The sequence below is a fragment of the Protopterus annectens genome, chromosome 5.part0 (genome assembly GCF_019279795.1).
Source record: "Protopterus annectens isolate FY-2018-M chromosome 5.part0, PAN1.0, whole genome shotgun sequence".
Classification (NCBI taxonomy): domain Eukaryota; kingdom Metazoa; phylum Chordata; order Ceratodontiformes; family Protopteridae; genus Protopterus; species Protopterus annectens.
The window spans coordinates 1,540,142,147-1,540,153,192 of NC_056735.1; positions in this window are offsets into that span (position 1 = coordinate 1,540,142,147).

Consider the following 11,046-nt stretch of genomic DNA (forward strand, 5'->3'; position numbering starts at 1 on the left):
GTATGAGTGGGTCAATGATCCCAGTAGGAATGTGGGAAATTATAATGTACTTCTTTAGCTACAGAGGTGCTAACAATGCCAGCTTCTATCACAGTTGGGGATCATGAAGGTTATATGTATTTGCCATAACAGTGTTCACTCCCTAACACCATCATGCCATGCTAGCTATTTGTGCAATAATCAATGGTAGCACCGCAATGTGTCACACTGACTAGCTATCCGATATTTCACCTCTTGTGCCAACAATATCAACAGGGCTCCCAAAGGTCTAAAGAATGCAACCTGGTGAACAGCTATAAATTCCCAGGGCAGTGATATTGGCAGGGTTCCCAGGGTGCAGCAGTAGAAGGAAGATCCTAAATCAGGTGCATAAAGACTAGGGACTCCTGTGAGGGTCCTCAGATTAAAATGGTTGCCTGGTACATCTTTTCCAGAGTGATGCCCAATGTCACTGACATAACCCAGTCTGATGAGCAGTCCTGTCAACTCCTAGAGTGACCTTTAGTGGCCCTATCCTAACCTTCCACACCTTTGGGAAGAAGAGGTCAGAGCAAGGTCCCATGAGATATATTGAACCTACATTTAATATTCCCACATCCAGTAGTTTCTCTTGTTGTAAGTTATTATGATCATATCAGACATCTAATTATGGATTTATTTTCTGTCCTTGTTTTGCAGCTCAAGTGGAGAGTACTGGAAAACTACTTATTTTTTCAGTACAGAATAGAGCTGTACTCCATCCACAAGTTTAAGAGACATTTTTAGTATTAATTAATAATTCTGTGTGCACAATGCCAATGAGTGTACCTGTAGAAGTGTTATTGCCAGTGATGTATTTCAGCTTATCATGTGAAGCTGTGTACTGTTTACACATATTCATTCACATTAGGAATGACAGATGAAACAAGCTTGTATATGTATAACTGCATTATGATGATATCATCTCCTAGAATAGGGTAAAGAAAGCATTGTGTAATGGTGGAACTGCAAATGGTCACATTACCTACTTTCCTGATGAAGATAGTAAGGAGACTTAACACAGTCATATGTTATAGGATGTGTTCCTTCTGACTTAGGTCCATGTGTCCTGCTGTAGTGTAACTGCTTATCATTGACTTGACATGTGTTTTTTACATATATGATTTAAGCACACTTCTGAATTTAGGGTATACATGATGCTGGGTGTGGGGTTAGTGGTCATGTAGGTGGTTGGGGAATGTATGTATAGGTCTTTGTCCTAGAATGGCCGGTATTATGGGCTGTGGTTTTGTGCAGGTAAGAAGATAGTGGAGGTGTGGACATAAGAAGGTAGTGAGGTGTGCATCAGGGAAATATAAGACTGACAGTGACAGTTGTTAGACAGAAGCATGGGTAATATATTAATGGGAACGCATCAACCAGTCAATATTAGACCTCGGCAAAGGTACACTTGTGCACAATCAGGACCTGCTAAACATGCTCACAAACAGCTTGCACCTAAGGCAGCTACCCCTTTTGCACCAACATCCATTTCCACCTCTTTTTAATTAAAGAAACTAGATCTGAACATTGCTGAAAACCCTTATCAGAATGCAGCTTGGAAGTGCATGTGTACATGCTTAGGAGAATACCTGTTCCATGTCTGCCACTTCTCTTCACATAATTCCTGGCTGCAGTTTTGGAAATCTCTCTCTCTCTCTCTCTCTCTTAGGTGAGTGTGCTATTTCCACAAGTGAACTTTCTAACTAGTCACTGCTTAAGTTGTAAAATTCCATATGCTGCACTCACTAATCATGACCACTTCCTTCTATCCTGCTTTTTTAACAATGATAACCGATGAATGTTTTAATCAAATAAGAAAAAAAACTAGTGTTGGGAGGAAAGAGTTAGAAACATAAACGTAAACATTTCTAAATATTAGTCATTACAGTGATGAAAAAGCATAGCTAGGAATTCATGGAAGAGACTTGAGATCTTTTGCACTGAACATCCTATGTAAGGTTTTGCAATAAAAGAAGGAGCAGATTGTACTGCCCGTGCCCTGGCCCAGCAATCAAGGAGCCTCAATCCTTACCACTAACACCAGTGAGGGGCTTCTCATACAGAAGGAAAGGATAACAAATGCACAAAGTAAAGTGCAATTTCCCTTAAGAACATGCATAGATCACAGTCAGTCCAGGGCTGGTCACTCCCTTGCTCTCCAGTTCCCCAATAAGACTCCCCACTGTCACAGCTATAGGACCAAGATCTCAGCCTAGTGGGCAAGCTAACACATCCAGCACCCTCTCTGTCCAATCAGTGCTTTGTGTTCCTGCCCAGGTAGCTGAAACACACACGCACACACACACACACACACACACACACACACACACACACACACACACACACACACACACACACACACACACAACACACACACACACACACTTTAAGAAGAGTTTATACAACCACACAGATACTCCTGGCGAAGGCTGACACAGGTTCTCCAGCTGTGCCCCATTTTCCCCAGACTATACTGTACTACCACTTGCCACCACCCACTAATATTTATCAGCTACTCAAAGGCCCTTAAAAGGGTGTCCCATTATTACTGTGCAATATTATTATCCAATTGGGATCTGTGGTGGTGGTGCTGCGGTAGCATTGTCGCCTCACAGTAAGACGCTGTCTGGTTCGATTCTCAGCTAGAGCATCTTCTGCATGGAGACGTGTGAATGGGCGTACCTTCGTTGAAGGTTGTGCATCAAGCCTGGCAAGCCGGTATGTAAAAATCAACTGCCAATCATTAGCAGACCGGAGTTCCGCTGTGGCGACCCCTAACCGGGAAAAGCCAAAAGTCACAAACAAACAATTATTATCCAATTGGTAGTATAGCCCATGGCTAAAGCTATTGGAGTGGCTTAGTACAATTTTACCAAAGGCGTGCAAGTACTCTAGAGAGCTTAAATTATCTCTACACAACACAGCCACAGTTGAAAGGTTTTAAAATATTTAATAATAAATAATAAAAACACAAGACAATACTTTTTACTACACAGTGATAGTCAAGAGTTCAGAGATCACAGAGAAATAATTCAGTAGTACAGTTCTGCATCACAGAAAAATACTTAGTCTAATCTTTCTAGTTTCTAACTATTTCTAAGAGAAAACACAAGTCTAAGATAAACTTACATATAGAACACATGCAGTGTGCTGATGAGTTGGATGGTCAAGACAAAAATGCTTAATGCTCTCTGATTCTGTCTGTTTTTAAAATCACATTCCTGGTTCACATTACATCATTCTTCACACTTTCCTGGGGTTCCCAGGCTAACAAGCTACATTCTTTAGGAAGCTCAGACCAGGTCAGAAAGCAAAGCCATTACAAACATTTATGCATACAGATTCTGGCCATTACTGGTTTAAGCACTTGGGCTTTCAGGCCAGTTATTTTACATTAAGAGGGTTCGTGGTCTGCACTCTTGTGGCAGGAGAGGCTGGACTCTGCCCTTCTGAGCTGGGAATTTCTGGTTAAAGGCTTATAGTGCATGCAATCTTAACTGCTTCTTACTGAAGTTGGTGTGCCTTGTTTACTGTGGCATAGACTGGATTCGGGCCTGCTGGATCCAGCTTTGTTTGTGTAACTTGAGCACTAGTCCAGGCATTCTCTAAAGTATTCAATTGTATTTATTACTGCTTGGTAGTAACTTGATTAAAGTGTAGCTATCATTCTAAGTCTTTTGGATTATGCACTTGGGCTTCAGACCAGTTGTTTTACATTAGGAAGGTTTGTGGCATACACTGTGGTGGCAGGACAGGTAGCTTTCATCCTTCTAAGTTGGGAACTGCTGAATGAGAGCCCAGTGTCTGTTATTCTTAAAGTGTATTAGTTCTGGTTTAAGTACTTGGGCTACAGGCCAGTTATTTTAAATTAAGAAGGTTCGTGGTCTGCACTCTTGTGGGAGAAGAGGCTGGACTCTGCCCTTCTGAGCTGGGAATTTCTGGTTAAAGGCTTATAGTGCCTGAATATTTGAACTGTATCTTACTGAAATTGGTACACCTTGTTTGCTGTAGCATAGACTAGATCCAGGCCTGCTGAATCTAGCTTTGTTTATATGCTTGTTGTTTGTTTGCTTGTTATTTCCCTGGAACGCTAATTCCACCTAATACGCGGCTTCTCAGCGCTTCTGTGGATCACTAGTGATATCTGCATTGCTTACTGTACTTATTTCCTTGTTTCTCTTGAAAGAAAGTTACTGTTTGTCGTTTTTGCATTTAAGTTACCTGTAACACATTGCACTTAAGTTACCTGGCACTTGCTCACTAAAGCAATTATATAAGTCAGCACTAAAAATTAAAAGCACTACACCCTCACTCCCACTGGCCCTTGTTTTCAATTATTAAGGAATTCCCAATATTATTCTAGCATGTCCAAAGTTCAGTTGTCAATCGCCTCTCTGGTCCAGCTGGTGAATCTGGGAATCTTGAGGCAATGTTACAACTGCCTCATGTACACAGACAACCCTCTCCTCCTCCCAACAAATTCCAACACATGTGAGAGATGCAACCATATAGCCAAACTGGAGGCTAAGCTCTCTCAACTCAGTACTGGCATAACCAGTCAGGAGGAGAAGGAAACCACACTCACTACAATTCCAGTCTCACATAGACCTACCACGACAGCAAACCAAACACATAATCACACAAAAACATACTCGGAGGCTCTAAATAAAGATCTGCCTAAGCAGCAGAGACCTCCAAAGCAGACACCCAAGCAACCACTACCCCAAAACAAAACACGTGCAACACATATCTCACAAAGCCAGTGTGCCAAACAGTCACAGCCCTTAAGACTAAACAACACACCTGATACACTTGTAATAGGTGACTATCGTCAGGCACAATGACATCCCGCTCACCAGGCTGAATAAGGAGAGGGTCACGGTGAGCAGCCTGTCGGGCGCTAGGATCCGTCACATAACACAAGCACTCAGGTCACTCCAAGGCAAGTACAAATATGACTCAGTCATTCTCCATGCTGGTGTGAATGACCTGAGACGTACCTCCCTGGACTACATGAAAAGAGACATAAAGGAGCTCTCTGAGCATGTAGCCCAGGCCGGTATGACCCTAACCTTGAGTAGCATCTTACCCTCACCAAGAATCATGCCACAATATGAAGACAAGATGATCAATTTCAACAACTGGCTAAAGTACTGGTGTCATTCAAAGGGGATCCAATGCCTGTCAGCTTGGGATGATATGCTCGACAAGCCATGATGCTTCGCTAGGGACGGCTTGCACCTGTCACCCCTGGGCTTTCAGATATTGGCAAAGGCTCTTGCTACCCCCATAGTGCCTTTTTTAGGCAAGGCTCAAAAGACAAACCCACCTCCATAGGTATCACAAGGGATAAGAAACTAAGAGTAATGCTACTCAACGCCAGAAGTCTAAACCTCAAGATGCACGCATTCGAAACTCTCCTTAGCATGGAGAACATCGATATCTGTGCAGTAGCAGAAACCTGGTTCAGGGCTCCCGAGAGCACCCCAGCACTACCAGGTTATACCTCATACCATGCTTTTCTGCCCCAAAACTTGGACCGAACCACAAAAGGAGGGGGAGTATCGATATTCATCAAAGATACCCACACCTCCAGGTTGGTGGCAAAGCACGAAGCATCAGAGACTATCCATGTGCAACTAACAGTGGGTAAAACTGCCTTCCAGCCTGCTACAGACCACCCTCCCAAACCCAGGAACCCCACTTGGCCTTCCTGAGAACACTGGAAAATATGAAGGTCTCTCCAAACACCATTATATTGGGCGACTTCAACTACCCAAACATAGACTGGGAGCATTACTCTAGCTCCAACACCCTAGCCAAAAGGTTCCTAGAATTTATAAACTCAAATGCTATGGAACAACTTGTTACCACTCCCACAAGAGGGGAAAACATACTGGACCTGATCATCACCAACATGGGGACTATATGCTCCAGACCAGAAGTGTATCCCTCACTGGTAAGATCAGACCTTAAACTAATCTCACTGGATATTCACATCCCGACCCCACCCCCTGCCCAGAAAACCACAGTGAAAAACTTCTCTAAAGCAAATTTCACACTCCTCAAAACCGAGGTGGAATCCTTCAAAGCCCCCGGACCTGTGGAAAATATGGCCCAGACTGCAGAATCCTTTATAAATGCATTCTATGAACACCTTCAGAAATGCATGGATCATGCGATCCAAAATAAAACCAAGACTCAATCCTCCAAAGGCAGATGTCCTGTCTGGTGGACCCCAGCCATAAACAAACTATACAATAGAAGGAGGAAGCTACTAAATGATAGAGCAAAATCCCAAAAAGGGAAGGCATCACTGATCAGTATTAGCAAAAAACTACGGGCACTCATAAAATTGTCTAAGGCCAGCTTCGAAAGAAAAATTGCACAGGACACTAAGGATAATCACAAAGCTTACTTTAGTTATGTTAGGAACCTGGGTGGTAATTCCCAGATATGCTCAGAATTAGTCCAAAATGACAAAAAATACACTGAACCCACAGACATTGCCAGCATCCTAGCTGACAGGTTCAGTGCAAACTTCTCCCCCCCCCACTCCCCACCAAAAGGGCAAATATCTATCCCAGCAGAGTGCTGCCCCCCTGACATCTCAGATGCTCAGGTAAGAGCCGCCCTCTCCAAAGCAAAAAACACAGCATCAATGGGACCAGACGGTGTCCCGGGCTGCGTCCTACATGAACTCCAAGAAGAGCAAAACCCAAACATAAAACTACCGTTCAATCTCAGCCTTACTACAGGATATGTGCCCAAAGAGTGGTGTACAGCAACAGTGGTCCCTCTCCATAAAGGTGGTGCCTCAACGGATCCTGGAAACTATCGCCCCCTAAGCCTGACTAGCTTGGTCTGCAAAGCTATGGAAAGGATCATCATGCACCTCATAAATAAAGATATTGGGGATCTACAGACACTGGATCCTACCCAGTTTGGCTTTGTTAAGGGCAGATCCTGCCTCTTAAACCTGGTTGATTTCTTTGAAATAGTCACCAAGGCGATTGACAAGGGGAAGGTGGTCCACACAGCCTACCTGGACCTCGCAAAAGCCTTCGATACAATACCCCACTCGGGCATTATAGATAAGCTCACCAGCTTAAATATAAACCCCTATGTCTTTAGATGGATTGCAAACTGGCTCAAGGACAGAACCCACATGGTTAGAATTGCTGGAGCCATGTCAGACTCCAAACCAGTTACAAGTGGTGTCCCACAAGGCTCAGTCCTGGGACCTCTCTTGTTCGGTATATATTTCTCGGAGGTACAGGCCAACACGGAAGGACTGTGGCTGACCAAGTTCACAGATGACTGCAAACTGGGCGCCATAATCGACTCTCCAGCCGACACAAGCATCCTCCAAAAGGGCCTCATAGAAACAGACAACTGGTGCCAGAGCCATGGCCTCAAGCTAAATGCCAAAAAGTGTATAGTCATCCTCTTTGGCAAAAACAAAGTGCCCACAAATTACCACATAGGTGGTAATCCATTAAGTACAGAAGAAGTAATTAGGGACCTGGGGACCCAAGTTGACAGCAATCTCTCATTTGACAACCACGTGGCCAAAGTGGTTAGAAAAACATTTTATATAGCCCACTTAACCATGAAGGGATTCACATCTAGATCAGGGGAGGTCATCGTGCCTCTTTACTCATCCCTCATCAGGCCCATAATTGAGTACAATGCCCCTTTTGGGATGTACCTTACCAGACACCTGCAGCAACTGGAAAGACCCCAAAAGTACCTCACCAAGAGGATCAAAGGGCTCAAACAGATGCTATATGCTGCCCGGTTAAAGAAACTCCAGCTCTACTCAGTGGCATACCGCCTGTTCAGAGGCGATCTGTGCCTGACATATAAAGCCATGTCCAACCCGGAATTAATGGACATGCTGCACCTCAGAAAATCCAAATCCCATCAAGCTACGCTGTCGAGAGACTTGAACCTCAGCACTGAAATAAATAGGACATGCTGGAGGGACAGATTCATAACCCAGAGGCTCCCTTCACTCTGGAATAAAATCCCAGTCCAGGTTAGGCAGAGTCCCTCATTGACTCTCTTCAAGAGGAATCTTGATGAGTGGATGGGAGATCGTAGGTTTACCCCGGGTATCACTTCTCTGTCACTGTTAGACAGAGGCACAGTATACTAACCTCGAAAAAGGGCATAGCAAAATTAATTTAAAATGGGTGGCGAAAGCCAAACACATTCTGGCTAGGCTTATAAATGCCCTAGGGCAGATAGCCTAGTATGAACCTATGAACCTATTACTCTGGCCATAAAACAGTAGCAAGAATTCCTTCATCTAGACCAGCCGGAGCCAACTTTAATGTTCAGAGACAGTCATAAAATGCTTGACTTAGCTTCCTTACAGCAGAGTGCACTGTTGTTTTTTTCAGTTCCACATGTCACACTATTTTGACCATTTAAGACAACAAGCCTGTGGTTTACATTAATATTTACATATGACAACATTATCTCCAAAATTCTATTTTGCTAGGCTGGCAGCCTTCACTTTTCTCCCCCTTGAGAACTCAAGCTAGTTTTTCAAATGACCCTTGAGAAACATTGCTTGAGAGGGTTAGGTCTATCTGAGTATACCTTACCCCATTCCCTGTCATTAGAGCCCCTCTGCATTGGGATTGCTAATCCCACTGCAATGCTGCACTGACATATCATATGCTTGCAACCCTCTGCTCCGTCTTAGCAACTTGGCATTTTGCTGGATGGCTCTGTTTAACCATGTTAGGGGGTTTTGATCTGTCCTAACAGTAAATTTCCTTCCATACAGATAAGGCTGAAGTTTCTGCAGTGCCCACATTATGGCTAGACATTCCTTTTCTGCAGCTGCATAGCATTCCTCTCTGGGTTGGAGCCTACAACTGACATAAACAACTGGGTGCTCTTCCCCCTCTGAAGAAATCTGGCTAAGTACAACCCCCACCCCATGGATTGAAGCATCCACCTGCACAACAAATTATTTGCTGTAATCTGGACTGGCTAACATGGGGGGTCCTCCCAAAGCTTCCTTAAGCATCTGGGATGCCTGCTCATATGCTGGGGTCCACACTACCTTATCTGGCCTGTTCTTCCTTGTTGGGTCTCTGAGGGGAGCAGCTATGGTACTATAGCTGGGGACGAACTTTCTGTAGTACCCTGCTGTCCCTAAAAATGCCCTCACCTGCTTTCTAGTAACAGGTGTAGACCATGCCTGAATGGCTTCCACTTTGACAGGTTCTGGCCTTATCTTACCACTCCCCACTCTATGTCCTAGGTAGGAGACTTCTGCCATACTCACCTGACATTTGCTCGGCTTAATGGTCAACCCCACCCTCTGTAGTCTGCCCAGCACCTCCTTGATATGCTGAAGGTGATCTGGCCAGGAATGGATGTAGATGGCAATATCATTTAGGTAAGCAAGGGCAAACTCTCCTGCTCCTGTTAGGATATGATCTACCAGCCTCTGAAAAGTCGATGGGGCATTCTTCATCCCAAAGAGCATCTTTGTGAACTCATACAAGACAAAAGGAGTCACAAAGGCTGACTTCTCTCTAGCACTGGGAGTCAAAGGCATCTGCCAGTAACCCTTGGTAAGATCAATGGTGGTAGGATACTTAGCTCCACCTAGCTGCTCTAGGGCCTCATCTCTCCTAGGCATGGGGTAAGCATCTGACTCTGTGTGACTATTTAATTTCCTGTATTCCACACAGAACCTGGTGCTGTCATCTTTCTTTGGCACCAGCACCACTGGGGAGGCCCAGAGACTGTTGTACTCTTGAATCAACCCTAGTTCCAACATCTCCTGTACCTCCTCCCTCAGAGTCTGTTTGACTCTCTCAGCCACTCTATAAGTGGCCTGCCTAATAGGCCATTGGGGTCCTGTATCCACCTGGTGCTGCCCCAGCTGGGTGAACCCTGGTTTCCCAGTGAACATGTCCCCAATTTCCTGCAACACTGCTTGGATTTCTCGAACCTGGGTAGGAGATAACTGCTGGGACACTGCTACCCCTTCCACTGAGGTGTCAGCCCTAGCCTCACTGAGGAGATCAGTTCCCATATCTCCCTCAGACTCCTACTGCAATCCACTGCAAATGCTCAACACAAGGGCCTCCCTATCATGGTAAGGCTTCATCATATTAACATGGCACAATTTATGCCTCTGCCTAGCAGTTCCACCATGAAGTTAACATCACTTACCTTTCTTACCACCTTGTAAGGTCCCTCCCAAGCTGCTTGCAGCTTGTTGTGTCTGACAGAAATGAGAACCATTACCTGCTGCCCCACAGCATACTCTCTAGCTTGAGCATTCCTGTCATATCACACTTTTTTCTGTTGTTGGCCTTTTGCCTGGTGCTCCTGGGGCAAGCCTATGAATTCTCTGAGCCTTTTCCTGAGGTTTAGGATTTATGCCACAACAGACTCCTTGTGAGACTCACAATCACCTTACCACTCATCTCAAATTAAATCCAGAGGTCCTCTCACCCTATGCCCATACAGCAACTCAAAGGGTTAAAAAGCTGTGGATTCCTGGGGAACCTCTCTGTAAGCAAACAACAGATGGCGCAAATATGTGTCCCACTCCCTCTTAAGCTGATCTGCAAATGCCCGTAGCATGGACTTTATTGTAGAGTTTAACCTCTCAACAAGACCATTAGTCTGGGGATGGTAGGGGGTGGACTTCATGTGCTTCACCCCACAGGACTTCCACAGACAAGCCAGTAGGTCTGACATGAAATTGTCACCTCAGTCAGTCAGTATTTCTTTTGGGAAACATACCCTGCTGAAAATCTCTAACAAAGCATTTGCCACCTTCTCTGCCTCAATGGAGGATAAAGCGAACACCTCAGGGTATCGTGTAGCATAATCCACTACCACTGGGATATACTTTTTCCCTGTGGAACTTGGGATTCTCAGAGGACACACAATATCCATAGCTACACTCTGAAATGGCTCCTCAGTCACAGGCAAAGGCATCAAAGGAGCTCTCACCTTGTCTCCTGCCTTGCCTAAGTTTAG